This window comes from Phyllobates terribilis, unplaced genomic scaffold (assembly GCF_046119375.1).
Source record: "Phyllobates terribilis strain yellow unplaced genomic scaffold, ASM4611937v1 Scaffold_3__8_contigs__length_932513732, whole genome shotgun sequence".
Classification (NCBI taxonomy): Eukaryota; Metazoa; Chordata; class Amphibia; order Anura; family Dendrobatidae; genus Phyllobates; species Phyllobates terribilis.
The window spans coordinates 886,705,629-886,726,771 of record NW_027362763.1 but is presented as its reverse complement, the minus strand read 5'-3'; the positions used below and the strand labels follow the sequence as shown (position 1 = coordinate 886,726,771).

Here is a 21,143-nt window from a genome sequence, read left to right as displayed (position 1 = left end):
GTTACTTTGATCGTGCACTGCGCATGATCAAAGTAGCTTCCTGCTGTCTGGTGACCCGGATGCCACCATGACGACATCAGGTCACCATGACAACCACCGGGACCCAGTAGAGACAGCACGGGATGCCGGAGAGGAGGTAAGTAACGGCCCTTACCTCCCCTTGCTCCCGGAATGCTGCAATCGACTTCGATAGCATTTCTGGGGTTAATGTGCAGGGAGCGGTGCGGCACCGCTCCCTGCACATAGTACCGGGTGTCAGCTGTGACAATCAGCTGACACCCAGTGGCGATCGCGCCCGCACAGCCTCTGTGCGGGCGAAATCACCAGGGCATACTAATACGTATCTGGCCCAAAAGGCCCAGGGCACAGAAACGTGTTAATACGCCCCATGTCAGAAAGGGGTTAATGAAGTAAAACTTTGTCCTAACACCAGCACACTATCCGATTCTTCTACCTGGACATGTTCAATAGAAACGTGTGGTGCAGAGGGATGAATGAGAAGCCATGCCATCCACCTTTATCATTTTCCAACTTGGCCTCCACCATCAGAGCCACTACAATCCCCTAAAACCCACCATCCAGTTGAAACTTTCATATTAACAGAGATGTACAATAGGTTTCATAACAGATCCAAGTAAGTGAGCTCCATTTGTAATGGAATCTCCCACCTAATGAATGGGCTGCTTTTAATAGCCTCATTGATCATTAAAAAATGATAATAAAAGCAGTGGATAAATAAGGAGCCATTGTCATTATGGACAAAAGCTAATATGTGAATAAAATACTCTCACAAATACAGGATAGCAAAACATGTATTGCAATACCTAATGACCCACAAACCAAGTTTAAGAAGTAGATCCAAAACACACGAGATAAATGTGACACCCCAGGGGTCTGGTTGCCACAGTAATAGAGATATTATGTCTGAGAGCAAGTGGGAGGTTTCTCTGGTCAGGAGCCCTAAGCATGCAACACGGCCCACCCAGACCTGGGAGGGGAGGAATCTGCCCTTATAAACTGGGTCTGGGGCAGGATTAGGTTAGACAGAGCCTGCAGAACAAGCAGAGCAGTCAGAGCCTGGAGAGGGAAAGTAAGAACCAGGAGCTCTGTAGGAGCAGAGGCAGAAGGCCAGGGGCTGTGAGCAGAGATATAGCTCGCCCTGGCTGAAGTTACTAAAACCGGACACAGGAGTCCGAGGCTGTGGGGACTGATATATACCCAGCAGCAGAAACCAACCGGCAGGGGATTCCAGGTCCTCTGGCCATAGAAGCCCGGAGGCTCAGTCACAAAGAAGGGACCAGCGCCGCCATCCAAGAGCGGAGGCTAACAGAAGGCCCCAAGTCACCAGCCATACGGGTGAGCACCACACGGTATACTCAGGGACGTTGTTAGAACCTTGCTCTTAGGTTTTTTTTCCTTTGCTGGTCACTTGACCTTGTTGGCCTATTTAATCCTGCTCCGCCCTTCTGGCTTTGCTGGACTTCATTGTATATCTACTTTCTAGCTAGCCTGTGCTCTGTGTCTTGCTCTGTTAGTTTGCTTGGTCTACTGACCTCTATGTTCTATATTTTTTGTTTGTTCGTCTGTCTGCTACTATTTCTGTTAGGAGGTGTCCCATATTCCTCCCAGTCCTTAGTACTTGTAGGGATTCCTTCCCCACATCTATAGGTCTCCGTACAGACTAGCTTAGGGCTTTAGCAGGTCTGATCGCAGGATCAGGTCCCCTGTTACATCGTAGGGATTCAGCTGAGTTCTATCGTAGGGACAGATCTCCTCTCTTTCCTTAGCTCTGGTAGCAGAACATAACAGTAAGTCCAGCCTGCAAATTCTCTAAGGAAAGATTTTTCTGTTCCATCATGGTGTCGGTTCAGGATTTGGCTCATCGCCTGCAGGGACTCTCTCTGGAGGTGGCCGAGCTCCGTCAGCACGTGAGTAGCTGTCCTGGAGCACATTTCTTGGAGCCTAAGGTATGTTTGCCGGATTTATTTTTTGGTGAACACCGGGAATTTTTTTCATTTAAAAATGCTTGCTTATTGTATTTTCGTTTGAGACCTAAGTCCTCTGGGGATGAATCCCAGCGCGTAGGGTTCATAATGTCACTTTTGCGCAAAGAGCCTCAGGAGTGGGCCTTTTCTTTGCAACCTAGTGATACATGCTTCAGATCAGTGGATAGTTTTTTTTCTGCTTTGGGACTATTATATGATGATCCTGACCGTGTCGCATCAGCTGAGACTGAGTTGAGACGTTTAAAACAGGGATCAGGTAATGTGGAAAAATATTGTACTCATTTCCGTCGTTGGTCTACTCAAACAGGGTGGAACGATTCTGCACTGAAAAGTCTATTTCTTGCTGGGCTCAGTGAAAGGGTTAAAGACCTGCTAATTGCTTATCCTACACCTGAAGATTTGCAACAGGCTATGCAATTAGCTATACGGGTGGATAGAAGACTGCGTGCAAGGGTTAATGAGAGCAAATCCTCTGCTATGTCAGTTTCTGGTTATGAGAATGTGTGTACTAACAGTGGTGAACCAATGGAGATTGGATCGGTGGCACCTCGCTCTCAAGAAAAAGACCGTCGATTTTCTGAAGGCTTGTGTTTCTATTGCGGAAAATCTGGTCATTTGATTAAAGGCTGTGAGCTTCGTATGAAGAAAGAAAAAAAAAAGGTCAGTCACGCCCGTATTGCCTGTTTAAATTCCAAGGGTATATTTTTAGCTGCTTCCACGATTGCTCAGAAAAAATTAATGGAATTTCGGGTGTTTGTTGATTGCGGGTCTACTCTGAATGTAATTGATGGGGGATTCGTGGAAAGACTCAATTTAAAACCTGAACCTTTATCTTCCCCCATTGCTGTGGTTTCTGTGGATGGTTCCCCTTTGAAGAATATTACTCTCAAGGTCTGTGAATTTCCTCTCACTATTAATGGTGTTCACCATGAGAAATTGGATTTGGTAGTGTTGAATAATTTGCCTTCTCCAGTAATATTGGGATTGCCCTGGTTAAAATTTCACAATCCTGTACTGGATTGGTCTACCAGTGAAATTAAATCCTGGAGCCATAAATGTTATGACAAGTGTTGTAACGGGCGTATTGCAGCTTTGGATAGGGGAGAATTGCCTGTTCCTATTCAGGATTTTTGGAGAGTTTTTTCTGAGAAGGAATCGCAGGTTTTGCCTCCCCATAGAGACTATGATTGTTCTATTGAATTTGTCCCTGGAGCGACTCTTCCTAAAAGTCGTTTATTTAACCTTACTATTCCTGAGAGGAAGGCTTTGGAGGAATACATACAGACAAGTTTGGCCGCCGGTCACATTAGGCCCTCTAAGTCTCCTGTGGCGGTTGGATTTTTTTTTGTAAAAAAAAAGGACGGCGGTTTACGTCCTTGTCTGGATTTTCGTGAGATTAACAAAATTACTGTACGCAATCCTTACCCACTGCCATTGATTCCTGATCTGTTTAACCAGTTAATGGGGGCCAAGTGGTTCTCTAAAATTGACCTTAAGGGGGCATACAATCTGTTGCGCATGAAGGAGGGTGACGAATGGAAGACTGCTTTTAACACTCCTGTGGGTCATTTTGAGAATCTGGTTATGCCTTTTGGTCTTACTAATGCTCCTGCATTTTTTCAGAATCTGATTAATGACATCCTTAGACCTTTGATCGGTAAAAATGTGGTTGTGTATTTGGATGACATTTTGATTTATTCGCCGGATCTGGAGTCTCATTGGCGGAGCGTGCGTGAGGTATTACAGTTATTAATGGACAATTCGCTTTTTGCTAAGCTGGAGAAATGTGAGTTCGCTGTACAGAGAATTAGTTTTTTGGGCTACATTATCTCCAGCAAAGGTTTTGAGATGGATCCGGTTAAGGTTCAGGCTGTGCAGGAATGGCCTAGGCCTATTGGTTTGAAATCGATACAGAGGTTTTTGGGTTTCGCCAATTACTACAGAAAATTCATAAAAAATTTTTCTAGTATTGTCAAACCTCTGACTGATCTCACCAGGAAAGGTGCTGATGCGGTTCAGTGGTCTTCTGAGGCCATTGAAGCTTTTGTGTATCTCAAGGAGAAGTTCACCTCTGCTCCCATCCTTATGCAGCCTGATGTTACTAGGCCGTTTTTGGTTGAGGTTGATGCTTCCTCTGTGGGGGTTGGCGCAGTATTGTCTCAGGATAACGGGGATGGATTACATCCCTGTGCCTTTTTTTCAAAAAAATTTTCGGAGACTGAACTGAATTACGATATTGGTAATCGGGAATTATTGGCTATTAAACTCGCATTTGAACACTGGCGCCACTTCTTGGAAGGTGCGGAATTTCCCGTTCAGGTTCTTACGGATCATAAAAATCTGATATATCTTGATGCTGCCAAGCGCCTGAATGCCCGTCAGGCTAGGTGGGCACTGTTTTTCTCTCGGTTTAATTTCTCCGTTACTTACATCCCTGGTACTAAGAATGTTAAGGCGGATGCCTTGTCTCGCAGTTTTTCTCCCATAGTCGGTGCTGAGAAAGAGGAGAACATTTTACAAGAAGGTGTTGTGATAGCTGCTTTGGACTCCGTTTTGGAAAATGAGATTCTTAAAGCACAGGAGAATGCCCCTTCTAACACTCCTCATGGGAGGTTGTTTGTGCCTGGGACCTTTAGGAGAGATTTGTTTGTTGAGTGTCACGAATCTCGGTTGGCAGGTCATCCCGGAATCTCTGAGACCAAGAGACTGGTGGGTCGCAGTTTTTGGTGGCCTGGATGGCAGAAGGAAGTCATTAAGTGGGTGCGTCAATGTACTATATGTACTAGATCTAAGTCCTCACATACTCCTGCTGCGGGGTTGCTTTGTCCTTTGGAGGTTCCCAGTGCTCCTTGGACACATTTGGCTATGGACTTTATAACTGACCTTCCCCCCTCTGAGGGTTTTACTGTCATCTGGGTGGTCGTGGACCGTTTTAGCAAGATGTGTCACTTGGTTCCTTTCGTCAAACTGCCCTGCGCTAAAACTCTCGCTAAGGCCTTTGTCAAGGAAATTGTCAGACTTCATGGCGTTCCTACTGACATTGTTTCTGATAGGGGTCCTCAGTTCGTGGCTCTTTTTTGGCGTGCCTTTTGTGATAGGTTGGGAGTTCATTTGTCGTTCTCGTCCGGATATCATCCTGAATCTAATGGCCAGACAGAAAGGAAAAACCAGGATGTTGAGCAGTTCTTGCGTTGTTTTGTGGCAGACAATCAAGAGGGGTGGTCTGAGTTTCTGCCACTTGCTGAATTTGCTCTGAACAATCATACATCTTCTGCTGGTTGTTCGCCTTTTTTTTGTTGTTCTGGGAGACATCCGTCGTTTGGGTCGTTCTCCAAGTTGGGATCTGCCGTGCCTGAGGAGGAGAATTTTTCCGGTGATTTGGAGAGAGTTTGGACGGATGTGCGTGGTAATCTTCAGGAGGCCAACAGAAAATCTAAAGACTACTTTGATAGGAAACGACAGGAGGTTTTGTTCGCTGTTGGTGACATGGTTTGGTTGTCCTCTAGGAATCTGCGGTTGAGGATTCCTTCAAAGAAATTGGGTCCCAAGTTTGTAGGGCCCTTTAAGGTGCTTCAGGTTGTCAACCAATCTGCTGTTAGGTTGGAGGTTCCTACCTCCTGGAGAATTAATCCGGTATTTCATGTCTCTCTGTTGAAAAAAGCTGTTGTATCGGATTGTGACGCCTCTGCCTCTGTTCCTCCGGTGGTGGAGGACGGGGAATATGAAATTTCTCGCATCCTTAACTCTAGACGGTATAGAGGTAGTTTGCAGTATCTTGTGGCCTGGAAAGGTTTCGGTCCCGAGGATAACTCTTGGGTGAGGTCGGATGATGTTTCCTTGTCCAGACTTATCAGAGCGTTTCACAGGAGATTTCCTGATAAGCCTGGTCCTAGGGGATCCGGAGGATCCTCTTAGAAGGGGGGGTACTGTTAGAACCTTGCTCTTAGGTTTTTTTTCCTTTGCTGGTCACTTGACCTTGTTGGCCTATTTAATCCTGCTCCGCCCTTCTGCCTTTGCTGGACTTCATTGTATATCTACTTTCTAGCTAGCCTGTGCTCTGTGTCTTGCTCTGTTAGTTTGCTTGGTCTACTGACCTCTATGTTCTATATTTTTTGTTTGTTCGTCTGTCTGCTACTATTTCTGTTAGGAGGTGTCCCATATTCCTCCCAGTCCTTAGTACTTGTAGGGATTCCTTCCCCACATCTATAGGTCTCCGTACAGACTAGCTTAGGACTTTAGCAGGTCTGATCGCAGGATCAGGTCCCCTGTTACATCGTAGGGATTCAGCTGAGTTCTATCGTAGGGACAGATCTCCTCTCTTTCCTTAGCTCTGGTAGCAGAACATAACAGACGTGGGCTACTTGTAACCGCTGACAGCAAGGTAGCCAGGAAGAGTGCAGATAAACGGGAAGGCCTACAATTCCACCTGGCCAGGGGAACTCCTGCTTGCTCGCAGACTGACCAGGCCCCTTATACTAGCCAGTACTCCTGGGAGGGTCTGCCTTGTACCATCAGTAAAGACCCTGAACCTCATGTCTCTGTGATTCCTTGCCGCACCAGCACCATTAGCACTGGGACCCTCACGCCATCACTCCCATCATCTCTCACATTAGCTGCCCTGAGGCAATACTTCTCCCGTGGGGAGTTACCCCATACTCGGCTGCGCAAACAACATCAGCCTCAGCGGTCGGCAGCGCAGCGGCGGTCCCCACTGACCGCAATCCACGGGTGGCGTAGTCGGACATTTGCTATACATTAAGACTGCCACTGGTTTGACCACCCTGGGCACGGACCGGGTCACCGCCACACGGAGACTACAACCCCCAGCATTCTACAACTGGCCCCGTTCTGGGTTCCCCTGCACAACACAGGCCCAGGGGGCGCGTCATAGATATGATAATTCGGGCACAAACAATACCAAATTAAAAGAATACATGACTAATTGTCATCTGTTTTCTACACCCTTCCCAAGATACACAAAAACTTATAATGACCACTTTGTCATCTTATTATGTCCTTTACTGATTACATCCTTTCTCCCCACTTCATTATACTAGAGAAAATCCTGACTCCTCTCATCTGATGTACCAAATCTTTCTTCCTTGTTAATGACTTTCTTAAAGCCCTCTCTGAAGAAGGTTCCATTCCACCTAATAGTTTCCTTGTGACAATGGATGTTAATAACCTCTACACGAGTATTGAGCACCTATAGAGTATACAGGCCACACAAGTGTTCTTGTACAATAATATTGAATTGAGCCCAATAAAGAAACAATTTTATATTGAGATTCTCACTATTATTTTCATCAGAAAATACTTTCTATTTGAAGAATAATTCTATTAACAGAAAAAAGGAACCATAATGGGGTGAAATGTAATGCCTCTATATGCAAACATTTTTATAGCCCGTTTGAAAAAAAGATTTGTCTATACACATACCAGTTACAAAGATCACATCATAATGTGGAAAACATACACTGATGATATTTTCCTCATCTGGAAAAATCCCCTTGAAACACTGTACCACTTTTTAATGAACTCAGTACTAGAGTTCCAGGCCTTTCTTTCATAATACTTACCTTTCATGATACTTACCTACATGCAACCTCCGATCCCCACAAGATCTCCTTCTCTACTCCCTTATCTCCTCTTCCCACAATCGCAAACAAGATTTCTCCCGAGCATCCCTCATACTCTGGAACTCTCTACCCCAACATATCAGACTCTCGCTGACCGTGGAAACCTTCAAAAGGAACCTGAAGACCTACCTCTTCCGACAAGCCTACAACCTGCATTAACCATCGCTCCATCTTACCGCTCCATGACCAGCCCTACCCTCACCTACTGTATCCTCACCCATCCCTTGTAGATTGTGAGCCCTCGCGGGCAGGGTCCTCGCTCCTCTTGTACCAGTCACGGTCATGCTTTGTTCAAGATTATTGTAACTGTTTTTGCTATGTATACCCCCTTTTTCACATGTAAAGCTCCATGGAATAAATGGCGCTATAATAATAAATAACAATAATAATTCATTATGACATGAAAAACATTAACCTTTTGGACACTATGGGTATTGTAAACATGGACAGGTCCCAATCTACTGACCTATATGTAAAATCCACCAACTTCAGCAATATTTTCCACTACAGAAGTTGTCATCCACAAAATCCCAAACTGTCACTACCGACATCACAACTTTGCCATGTAAAACGCATTTTATCAGATACCACTACCAAGGGAACTAGACAAATTGAGATGACACAACAAGTTTATCAACAGGGGTATCATACAAAATGAATCAGGAAACAATTACAACAATGCCAGTGTCAGCAGAATGAACCAAATACGAAAAATATACAACACATTGCTTTTGTAAACACATGCCATCCTTTTATGAACAAAATACATTATATCATCTCACAAACTTGGTCCCTTTTGTCAAAACCATATCCCACTGCACCTTCCAAAACTCATCACTAATGTGCCATAAACGCCCACCGAATCTGAGAGACCAACTTGTCAGATGTAGGGACACAGTGCAACAAACTTACCAACAGACTTTGTACACTACACCACAGAGGCACATTTCCATGTCTCAATGGTAATCAGTACTCAACTAAGGGCACGTTCTTCACACATCCACAAACTGAGAAATAATACTCATCAAGGGCTCTATTCAAGTGATTCATCTTTGGTTATTTAGTTCATCCAATATCCTTGTTGTCTTGAATATGTGGGTGAAATTACTCAGCATATAACGGACACAATACCACAGCATGAATCTACCATTAATTGTGGAAAGACCATGCTGCCCCTTCCAACCCAATTCTGTGTAGCTCGATGCTTAGTGTGACAACTACAGTTCCAAGTGATCAAACACGTTCCTACAGTACGTAGAATAGGGAACAGTATCCAGAGGTTGAAAGAAGGAGAGGCTATCTGGTTACACACCTTACAGTCTAAAGAACTACGAGGTCTGAAGCGTCACTACGCAATTTACTACTATTAATATACCCAATAAACATTATGGACCAGGTACTGCTTAATCAGAAATTATGAACTGTACATCCACTCTGTTTTTCTGGTTCATCCAGCTTATAAACTTAGATGTTACATAACATGGTGGTCATTTGGCATCTTATTAAATCATGACTAGTGTTGAGCATTCCGATACTGAAATATCGGGTATCGGCCGATATTCGCGGTATCGGAATTCCGATACTTAATTCCGATACTTTTGCAATATCGTATACCGGAATCGGAAGTTCCCATAATGCAATGAGCCATTTTCATTTTATTCAGCCAATGAGGATCCTAAGAAGTGTGGGCACATCCTGTTAGGCATGTAGGCATCTTAACTAATGGCATGGCTGTGATTGGCTGCTGAAATGATGTCATGATGCACTATAAAAGCCACCGCAGCCATTTTGAGCTCACTCTGCTGTGAATTCAGTTAGGGATAGGATGCTGTTGTTCTGAGGGACAGTTTTAGCTACCTATTTGGTCTATTCTGCTTTACCCAAGCTACTTTATAAATCGCTGTGCCTTGCAGTGCTAGTGCACAGTTCTCTGTGCTGTTCACCGCTTTCTGCAAGGTCTCTGTGTGTGAGTGCAGCTCACCCTGTAGTGTGTGCTTCAGCCACGTCTGGTTATAGTGCACTCAGTGTGTGTCACTGCCTCATACATTGTCCTTTTTTGCCAATTCATAATTTTTCCTGATATCTCCTATTAGTGTGGTGGTTCCATCCGTATTCAGCTAAATTGGTTCCAAACACACTATATAGGAGTAGATAGAGAAATTTTTTTGGTCTTGCAGCACTAGTGCACAGTGCTCTGCATCTGTACTGTTCACCGCTGTCTGCAAGGTCTGGTGTGTGAGTGCAGCTCACCCTGTAGTGTGTGCTTCAACCACGTCTGGTTGTAGTGCACTCAGTGTGTGTCACTGCCTCATACATTGTCCTTTTTTGCCAATTCATAATTTTTCCTGATTTCTCCTATTAGTGTGGTGGTTCCATCCGTATTCAGCTAAATTGGTTCCAAACACACTATATAGCAGTAGTTAGAGGAGCCTTTCTGCAGCATTGGGCCCTGCAGCCCCAGCCAGATTAGTATTAGCCTATTTTTAGTAGCCTCATCTATTGCACTGTAGGTTACCTTCCTACATTGTAATAGCTACAAAAAGTTTGTGATACTATCGTTATTACATCTTTAGGCACATCCAGTGTCTTTTTGTGACAAAAAAAACCTAAATAAAGTTCACCAAACACTCCACTTTACAGTTGTATAGGCCACATTAGCTCATATTAAAGTCTAGTCCACACTTTATAAAATTAGTGTTTCTTATACCTGTTAGCAGCTGTTCAGGAATAAGCACACTAAGCCCTTAGTACTTTTCTGCCTATCTTTATCAGTCTACCAATATGAAGAAGGCAGAGAGTAAGGCATGTGGTCGTGGGCGTGGGCGTGGGCGTAGAGTTTCTGCAGGGAGAGGACGTGAGGATTCTGTGCCTGCAGGGAGAGGACGTGGGGATTCTGTGCCTGCTGCGGGCACCAGTGACTCAGCATCCCCCAGTTTTACCAGGGAACAGTCCTTTATGCGCAGCTTTGTAGGAGCTAGCCGTACCAGACTGCTGCGGGAGGACCAAATTGAAGCCGTTGTTGGATGGATGGCAGCTAACGCATCAACTTCAATTAGTTCCAGATCCTCTCAGGTCCTGAGCACTGAAGAGCACCCATCTGTCTCTTCACCACCTGCCAAATTGCCCAGGCAGTCAGAGAGCCCTGGACAGGAGCCATCTCTACTTCTGTTCTCTGAATCTCTTGGCTTGGAAAGAGGGGGCCAGCCAAGCAGAATTCGAGAATTTGAAGAAGAGGTAGTATGCAGTGATGCGCAACCGTTTTGTCTCTCTGAATCTGAAGAGGCGGGTGGGCCAGTGCCTATGGTCAGCAGCACACCTCAGTACGCATCTGATGATGAGACTCAGGTGCCACTTTCTGGTGCGTACTGTGCTGTCGAGACTACCCAGGAGAAGCAGTTGTTTGAAGAGGGTGGTGTAGATGATGAGGTCCTTGACCCATCATGGCGTGAGGGACAGGAAGGTGGTGGGAGCAGCTCTGAGTAAGAGATTCCCCGAACAGCCCAAAAAGGAGGGAGAGGGAGGGGGCAGACTTGGTTGCCTGTAGCCTCCACTTCGGCACCCATTAGGAGCATGGCTCTTCCCAAATCCGAAGCGGGCGCTCCCAAGACTTGCAGTGCCTGGTCCTTTTTTGACACAGTTGCAGATGACATTTGCTTTGTCAAATGCAAGCTGTGTAATCAGAAGGTGAAAAGAGGGAAAAGTGTCAGCAACCTCAATACCACAAATATGTGGAAACATGTGCGGACCAAGCACGTGGTGGAGTTACAAAAACACACTGAAGACCTAGGCCAACCTACAGCGCCACCTACCACCTCTTCAGCTCGTGTTGTAGCCTCTTCCTCCAGCTCACACACAGCTGGTTCGGCTTCCTCACAGAATCGCCATGGAAGAATCTCTGGCACTGTTGTACAGAGACACAGTGTAATTCCACCCACAGCACCACTTTCCCAGTCATCCTCACACTCCCAGGCCAGTCTACAGCCATCGTTAGCACAGGCATGGGAGAAAAGGCGCCCATACTCGGCAAACCACCCCCGAGCACAGGCTCTGAATGCTGGCATTGCTAAACTACTGGCCCTTGAAATGCTATCATTCAGGCTGGTGGAGACTGACACATTCCGTAACTTTATGGCATTGGCAGTCCCACAATACAACGTGCCCAGCCGCTTTTATTTTAGCAGGCAAGCCGTCCCTGCCCTGCAACATCATGTGGAGGGAAAAATTAAACATGCGCTACAAAACGCCGTCAGTAGCAAGGTCCACCTGACCACCGATGCGTGGACCAGTAAGCATGGACAGGTACGATACCTTTCCCTCACTGCCCATTGGGTAAATGTTGTGGAGCCGGGTACAGATCTTGAGAGTGGCGCTGTACGTGTTCTGCCAACTCCAACGATTGCAGGAATCCAGTCTGTACACATTGACTCCTCCTCATACTCCAGTTCCTCTGAATCAGCGCTGCAGGAGCCGTCACGGTCTACCTCCACATCGACCCGTGAACGGTTACCTGTTATGGTGACCAATATGAGCACAGCCGTGGCCAAACGTCAACAGGCCGTATTAAAATTAATTTCTTTGAGGAATCGAAGCAACACAGCGCAGGAGCTCTGGAATGCCATCAAGCAGCAGAGCGACGTGTGGTTTGTGCCAGCGAATCTCCAGCCAGGCATGGTAGTGTGTGACAATGGCCGAAATCTGGTGGCAGCTCTGGGCCTAGGCAACCTCACTCACATCCCATGTCTGGCACATGTGCTCAACTTGGTCGTGCAGAGTTTTTTGAGGGACTATCCGGATCTTGATGCACTGCTTCACAAGGTCCGCATAGAGTGCGCTCATAGAATCATAGAATCATAGAATGGTAGAGTTGGAAGGGACCTCCTGGGTCATCTGGTCCAACCCCCTGCTCAAAGCAGGATTCACTAGATCATCTCAGACAGATGTCTGTCCAGCCTCTGTTTGAAGACGTCCATTGAAGGGGAACTCACCACCTCTCGTGGCAGCCTGTTCCACTCATTAATCACCCTAACTGTCAAAAAGTTTTTTCTAATATCTAATCTGTGTCTCCTCCCATTTAGTTTCATCCCATTGCTTCTAGTCTTTCCTTGTGCAAATGAGAATAAAGATGATCCTTCTACAATGTGACAGCCCTTGACATATTTGTAGACAGCTATTAAGTCTCCTCTCAGTCTTCTTTTTTGCAAGCTAAACATTCCCAAATCCTGCAACCGTTCCTCATAGGACATGGTTTGCAGACCAGTCACCATTCTGGTCGCTCTTCTCTGAACTTGCTCCAGTTTGTCTATGTCTTTTTTAAAATGTGGTGCCCAAAACTGTACACAGTATTCCAGATGAGGTCTGACCAAAGAGGAGTAAAGACCGATAATGACTTCACGTGATCTAGACTGTATGCTTCTGTTAATACATCCCAGAATTGTATTTGCCTTTTTTGCTGCTGCATCACACTGTTGACTCATGTTCAGTCTATGATCTATTAGTATACCTAAGTCTTTTTCACATGTACTGTTGCTTAGCTCTATTCCTCCCATTCTGTATATGCTTTTTTCATTTTTATTGCCCAGATGTAGTACTTTGCATTTTTCCCTGTTAAAAACCATTCTGTTGGTTGCTGCCCACTGCTCCAGTTTATTTAGGTTTTTTTGAATCCTCTCTCTCTCTTCTCTAGTATTAGCTATCCCTCCTAGCTTTGTGTCATCAGCAAATTTAATCAGTTTACCCTCAATTCCTTCATCTAAATCATTGATAAAGATGTTGAACAATACAGGTCCCAGGATGGAGCCCTGTGGTACCCCACTTGAGACATTCATCCAGCTGGATGTGAAGCCATTTACAACCACCCTTTGAGTCCGATCACTAAGCCAGGTATGAATCCACCTAACAGTTGCCTGGTCCATTGCATACTTGGTCATTTTTTCAATAAGGATGGTGTGAGATACTTTGTCAAATGCTTTGCTGAAGTCAAGATATACTATATCTACAGCATTTCCCTGATCCACCCAGTCAGTGATTCTGTCATAGAAGGAAATAAAGTTAGTCTGACATGACTTGTTAGTTACAAACCCATGCTGACTCTGGTTAATCACTTCATTCTTATCCATGTACTTACATACATGTTGTTTAATAATTTGTTCAAAGATCTTTCCTGGTATAGAAGTCAGACTCACCGGCCTATAGTTCCCAGGGTCCACCTTCTTCCCCTTTTTGAAGATAGGAACAACATTTGCTCTTCTCCAGTCTTCTGGGACTTCTCCTGTTCTCCAAGAATTTTCAAAGATTATGGAGAGTGGTTCTAAAATTTCTTCTACGATCTCCTTCAGTACTCTGGGGTGTAATTCATCTGGACCTGGAGACTTGAACTCATTTATGTTAGCTAAATATTCCCTCACAATCTTTCTGTTTACAGATAACTTGGATTCCTGTATTCCTTTAAAAGGACAGTGAAGATCAGTTGATGTTACATTTTCTTTCTGAGAGAAAACAGATGCAAAATAGGAATTAAAAAGTTCGGCCTTCTCAGCATCCTCTCTTACCATTTCTCCATTTTCATCCTGTAAAAATCCTATAGCATCTTTGACTTTTCTTTTACTTTTGACATACCCCCAAAATCCTTTTTTATTGCTTTTGACATCTCTTGCAAGCCTTAATTCATTGTCAGCTTTAGCTAACCTGATACGTGCCCTACAGGATCTGCAGACTGCATTATAATCTTCTTTAGATATGCCTCCCTCTTTCCATTTAATAAACATTTCTTTCTTTCTTTTAAGCATGTGTTTAAGTTCTGTGTTCATCCATCCTGGTTTCCTTAAATGCTTCCCATTCTTCCTACTTTTCGGGATTGTTAACGATTGTGCTTTGAGAATCTCATTTTTAAAAATTTCCCATCCTTCCTGGACATTTTTGTCCTTAAGGACATCCAGCCATTGGATCCCTCCTATTCTCTTTCTGAGTTTCTTAAAATCTGCCTTTCTAAAATCTAACCTTGAAGTTTGAGTCTTCACATGTCTTCCTCCTCTAGTTATCCAAAATTCTATAATAGCATGATCGCTGCCTCCTAGGGTCCCAGCCACCTTTACCTCCTCAACCATTTCCTCCCTGTTTATAAGGATTAGATCCAAAGTAGCAGATCCCCTTGTTTTCTCCCCTACCTTTTGGAAGATAAAGTTGTCAGCAAGAGAGGATAAGAATTTGCTTGACCTGTTAGTTTTACTTGAGAGATTCCCAACAAATGTCTGGATAGTTGAAATCTCCCATGACCACTACGTCATATTTTTTGGAGAACTTGGTCATTTGATACATAAAGAGTTCATCCATATCTTCAGCTTGCCCAGGTGGCCTGTAGTAAATGCCTACAATGGTGTCCTTTCCGTTGTTCTCTCCTTGTATTCTTACCCAAACAGTTTCCACAGAACTCCCAGTCTCTGAAGCTTCAATCTCTGTGCAGATATACGCTTTTCTAACATACAATGCAACACCTCCTCCTCGTTTATCAAGTCTGTTTCTTGCAAATAAGTTGTATCCTTTTAGCCTTTTATTCCAATCATGTGTATCGTCCCACCAAGTTTCAGTGATTCCAATGACATCATATTCCTTTTCCTGCATTAGTAGTTCCAATTCTCCTTATTTGTTGCCCATGCTTTGTGCACTTCCTCACTTGCGGCGTTCCAGCAATGCAAGATTACGCATTGCAGCTCTGCAGCGCCGATTACGTCTTCCGGAACATCGCATCATATGTGACCTACCCACCAGGTGGAATTCAACGTTACATATGTTGGAGAGGTTGTGTGAGCAGCAGGCAGCAGTAATGGAGTACCAGCTGCAGCAGTCGCAAACAAGTCGCAGTGCGCGCCGTTCACACTTCACCACCACTGAGTGGGCCTCTATGAAGGACATTTGCCACGTTTTGCGTGCCTTCGATTATTCTACGCGGATGGCGATTGCAGATGATGCACTAGTCAGCATGACTATCCCCCTTATCTGCCTGCTTGAAAAAACACTGCAAGCACTAAGGGACGAGGTTTTGGAAGAGGTGGAGGATGAGGAGTCACAAATGCCATCTGCTTCTCTATAGTCTGCGCAACGTGGTTCCTCACAAAGGCCTAGGCAGGGGACACTTTGTGAGGAGGATGAGGAGGAGTCAATGGATGAGGAAGACATCTGTCCAGAGGAGGGAGGTACACAATGCTCTAGTAGTCAGTATCTAGAGCGAGGGTGGGGTGATGCAGAGCAGGCAGAGATCACGCCTCAAGCAGGGGACAGCGTTTCTTGGCCAGTTGGCAGTCTGCAGCACATGATTGATTTCATGCTGCAGTGCCTGAGAAACGACCGCCGCATCGCCCACATTCTCAACACAGCTGATTATTGGGTGTCCACCCTCCTAGATCCTCGCTACCGGGACAACTTACAAAGCCTCATAACACCGTTGAACCGGGAGCGAAAAATGCGGGAGTACCAAGACGCACTGGTGCATTCCATCATGTTCTCCATTCCAACCGAGAGCAGTGCTGCTAGTGCTTTACAAAGCAGCTCAGTGCGTCGAGGCAGTGGAGGAAGCTCTGCACAAAGAGGGAGCAGAAGCAGCGCCTCAGCACAAGGCAAGACCAGTATGGCCGAAATGTGGCAAAGTTTTGTGTCCCCGCCGCCACAAATGTCTACACCATCACAGACGGCTCCAGTCAGCAGGAGGCAACGTTTCCGTCAGATGGTGACAGACTACATGTCTTGCCCTCTTAGTGTACTCCCAGACGGCTCTTCTCCCTTCAAGTTTTGGGTCTGTAAGCTGGATACATGGCCAGAGCTTAGTCAGTATGCATTGGAGGTGTTAGCTTGCCCTGCTGCTAGTGTATTATCGGAACGCGTCTTTAGTGCCGCAGGTGGTGTACTAACAGACAGTCGCATGCGACTATCCTCCGATAACGTTGACCGGCTTACTTTTCTCAAAATGAACAAGGCCTGGATCTCTCATGAATTCGCCAGTCCTCTTCCAGAATAAATAATTGGTTGGCAACAGTATCCAGGTCTCCTGTTCTGTTCATGTTTCTACCACCTGAACTGTAATCCCTGAGCTCCAACACCGCCAGTTGGTGCTCGGAAGTGCCGTCTGCACAGTCAACACTTGCTGCCGTGTCATTGGGGTTCAGTAACGTCAGCTGTTCCCCGGCTGTGCGGACGGTAATTTCTCCTGCTCTGTCCACATTCTCACTACAACAGATTTTAAAGTTGCTCCAATTACACCTCTGGCTCCTCTGTTTTCAGTATTATCCCTGAGCTCCAACACCGCCAGTTGGCGCGCGGAAGTGCCGTCTGCACAGTCAACACTTGCTGCCATGTTATTGGGGCTCAGTAACGTCAGCTGTTCCCCTGCTGTGCGGACGGCAATTTCTCCTGCTCTGTCCACATTCTCACTACTACAGATTTTAAAGTTGCTCCAATTACACCTCTGGCTCCTCTGTTTTCAGTATTATCCCTGAGCTCCAACACCGCCAGTTGGCGCTCGAAAGTGCCGTCTGCACAGTTAACACTTGCTGCCGTGTTATTGGGGTTCAGTAACGTCAGCTGTTCCCCTGCTGTGCGGACGGCAATTTCTCCTGCTCTGTCCACATTCTCACTACTACAGATTTTAAAGTTGCTCCAATTACACCTCTGGCTCCTCTGTTTTCAGTATTATCCCTGAGCTCCAACACCGCCAGTTGGCGTTGGAAGTGCCGTCTGCACAGTCAACACTTGATGCCGTGTTATTGGGGTCCAGTAACGTCAGCTGTTCCCCTGCTGTGCGGACGGCAATTTCTCCTGCTCTGTCCACATCCACTGTACTACTGATTTAAAACCTTCTCCAAATACACCTCTGGCTCCTCTGTTTTCAGTATTATCCCTGAGCTCCAACACCGCCAGTTGGCGCTCGGAAGTGCCGTCTGTACAGTCAACACTTGCTGCCGTGTTATTGGGGTTCAGTAACGTCAGCTGTTCCCCTGCTGTGCGGACGGCAATTTCTCCTGCTCTGTCCACATCCACTGTACTACTGATTTAAAACCTCCTCCAAATACACCTCTGGCTCCTCTGTTTTCAGTATTATCCCTGAGCTCCAACACCGCCAGTTGGCGCTCGGAAGTGCCGTCTGTACAGTCAACACTTGCTGCCATGTTATTGGGGCTCAGTAACGTCAGCTGTTCCCCTGCTGTGCGGACAGCAATTTCTCCTGCTCTGTCCACATTCTCACTACTACAGATTTTAAAGTTGCTCCAATTACACCTCTGGCTCCTCTGTTTTCAGTATTATCCCTGAGCTCCAACACCGCCAGTTGGCGCTCGGAAGTGCCGTCTGTACAGTCAACACTTGCTGCCATGTTATTGGGGCTCAGTAACGTCAGCTGTTCCCCTGCTGTGCGGACGGCAATTTCTCCTGCTCTGTCCACATTCTCACTACTACAGATTTTAAAGTTGCTCCAATTACACCTCTGGCTCCTCTGTTTTCAGTATTATCCCTGAGCTCCAACACCGCCAGTTGGCGCTCGGAAGTGCCGTCTGCACAGTCAACACTTGATGCCATGTTATTGGGGTTCGGTAACGTCAGCTGTTCCCCTGCTGTGCGGACGGCAATTTCTCCTGCTCTGTCCACATTCTCACTACTACAGATTTTAAAGTTGCTCCAATTACACCTCTGGCTCCTCTGTTTTCAGTATTATCCCTGAGCTCCAACACCGCCAGTTGGCGCTTGGAAGTGCCGTCTGCACAGTCAACACTTGCTGCCGTGTTATTGGGGTTCAGTAACGTCAGCTGTTCCCCTGCTGTGCGGACGGCAATTTCTCCTGCTCTGTCCACATCCACTGTACTACTGATTTAAAACCTCCTCCAAATACACCTCTGGCTCCTCTGTCTTCAGTATTATCTCTGAGCTCCAACACCGCCAGTTGGCGCTCGGAAGTGCCGTCTGCACAGTCAACACTTGCTGCCATGTTATTGGGGTTCAGTAACGTCAGCTGTTCCCCTGCTGTGCGGACGGCAATTTCTCCTGCTCTGTCCACATTCTCACTACTACAGATTTTAAAGTTGCTCCAATTACACCTCTGGCTTCTCTGTTTTCAGTATTATCCCTGAGCTCCAACACCGCCAGTTGGCGCTCGAAAGTGCCGTCTGCACAGTTAACACTTGCTGCCGTGTTATTGGGGTTCAGTAACGTCAGCTGTTCCCCTGCTGTGCGGACGGCAATTTCTCCTGCTCTGTCCACATTCTCACTACTACAGATTTTAAAGTTGCTCCAATTACACCTCTGGCTCCTCTGTTTTCAGTATTATCACTGAGCTCCAACACCGCCAGTTGGCGCTCGAAAGTGCCGTCTGCACAGTCAACACTTGCTGCCGTGTTATTGGGGTTCAGTAACGTCAGCTGTTCCCCTGCTGTGCGGACGGCAATTTCTCCTGCTCTGTCCACATTCTCACTACTACAGATTTTAAAGTTGCTCCAATTACACCTCTGGCTCCTCTGTTTTCAGTATTATCCCTGAGCTCCAATACCGCTAGTTGCTGCTCAGAAGTGCCGTCTGCACAGTCAACGCTTGCTGCCGTGTTATTGGGGTTCGGTAACGTCAGCTGTTCCCCTGCTGTGCGGACGGCAATTTCTCCTGCTCTATCCACATTCTCACTACTACAGATTTTAAAGTTGCTCCAATTACACCTCTGGCTCCTCTGTTTTCAGTATTATCCCTGAGCTCCAACACCGCCAGTTGGCGCTTGGAAGTGCCGTCTGCACAGTCAACACTTGCTGCCGTGTTATTGGGGTTCAGTAACGTCAGCTGTTCCCCTGCTGTGCGGACGGCAATTTCTCCTGCTCTGTCCACATCCACTGTACTACTGATTTAAAACCTCCTCCAAATACACCTCTGGCTCCTCTGTTTTCAGTATTATCCCTGAGCTCCAACACCGCCAGTTGGCGCTCGGAAGTGCCGTCTGCACAGTCAACACTTGCTGCCATGTTATTGTGGTTCAGTAACGTCAGCTGTTCCCCTGCCGTGCGGACGGCAATTTCTCCTGCTCTGTCCACATTCTCACTACTACAGATTTTAAAGTTGCTCCAATTACACCTCTGGCTCCTCTGTTTTCAGTATTATCACTGAGCTCCAACACCGCCAGTTGGCGCTCGAAAGTGCCGTCTGCACAGTCAACACTTGCTGCCGTGTTATTGGGGTTCAGCAACGTCAGCTGTTCCCCTGCTGTGCGGACGGCAATTTCTCCTGCTCTGTCCACATTCTCACAACTACAGATTTTAAAGTTGCTCCAATTACACCTCTGGCTCCTCTGTTTTCAGTATTATCCCTGAGCTCCAATACCGCTAGTTGCTGCTCAGAAGTGCCGTCTGCAAAGTCAACACTTGCTGCCGTGTTATTGGGGTTCAGTAACATCAGCTGTTCCCCTGCTGTGTGTCCGGCAAATTCTCCTGCTTTGTCCACATCCACTGTACTACTGATTTAAAACTTGCTCCAATTACACCTCTGGCTCCACTCTGTTTTTAGTATTTACCCTGGGTTCCAGCACCGCCAGCTGGTCCTCGGTAGTTCCATTTGCTCTTGTACCTTCTACTACCCATCCGGGTTCCAGTACCGTCAGCTGGTTCTCGGCAGTGTCTTTGGCACGGGTACTCCCTCCTGCCCAGCCTGGTTCCAGCACGCCAGCTGTTTCCGGGTAGTGTCAACGTCACTTTGCCTCCAATGCATTGTCCTGTCGTGTTGCGGTCGGGTTAGCCGACTCTATGGTGCCTGCAGTTTAGGTGACTCCTATGTGGGCTGCGGGATCTGGCAATGAAGGCTGGTTCCATAGTGCCAATAGGACAAGCACCCCCTGTAGGACTGTGGGTTTTGGTAACTGCGGCCGGCTCGCGGCCTTGAACTTTTTTTTATATGGGTACCTTCTGCTACCCATCCGGGTTCCAGTACCGTCAGCTGGTTCTCGGCAGTGCCTTTGGATTAGGTGCCTCCTTCTCGGTATCCAAGTTCCACCAACGTCTGCTGGTCCTTGGTAGTGCTTTCTGGCACAGGTACCTCCTGCTTAGTAACCGAGTTCCAGTACCGTCAGCTGGTCTTTGGCAGTTCCATTGGCTCTTGTACCTTCTGCTACCCATCCGGGTTCCAGTACCGTCAGCTGGTCCTCGGTAGTTCCATTTGCTCTTGTACCTTCTACTACCCATCCGGGTTCCAGTACCGTCAGCTGGTTCTCGGCAGTGACTTTGGCACGGGTACTCCCTCCTGCCCAGCCTGGTTCCAGCACGCCAGCTGTTTCCGGGTAGTGTCAACGTCACTTTGCCTCCAATGCGTTGTCCTGTCGTGTTGCGGTCGGGTTAGCCGACTCTATGGTGCCTGCAGTTTAGGTGACTCCTATGTGGGCTGCGGGATCTGGCAATGAAGGCTGGTTCCATAGTGCCAATAGGACAAGCACCCCCTGTAGGACTGTGGGTTTTGGTAACTGCGGCTGGCTCGCGGCCTTGAACTTTTTTTT

At 46.6% G+C, this 21,143-nt stretch overlaps 1 protein-coding gene across 3 annotated transcripts in view; it reads right to left on the bottom strand.

Moving 5' to 3' along the window:
- Positions 1–21,143, bottom strand: part of GRM1 (glutamate metabotropic receptor 1) — a 688,549-nt gene that overhangs the window by 559,959 nt on the left and 107,447 nt on the right. The gene's annotated exons all lie outside the window — the stretch shown is intronic.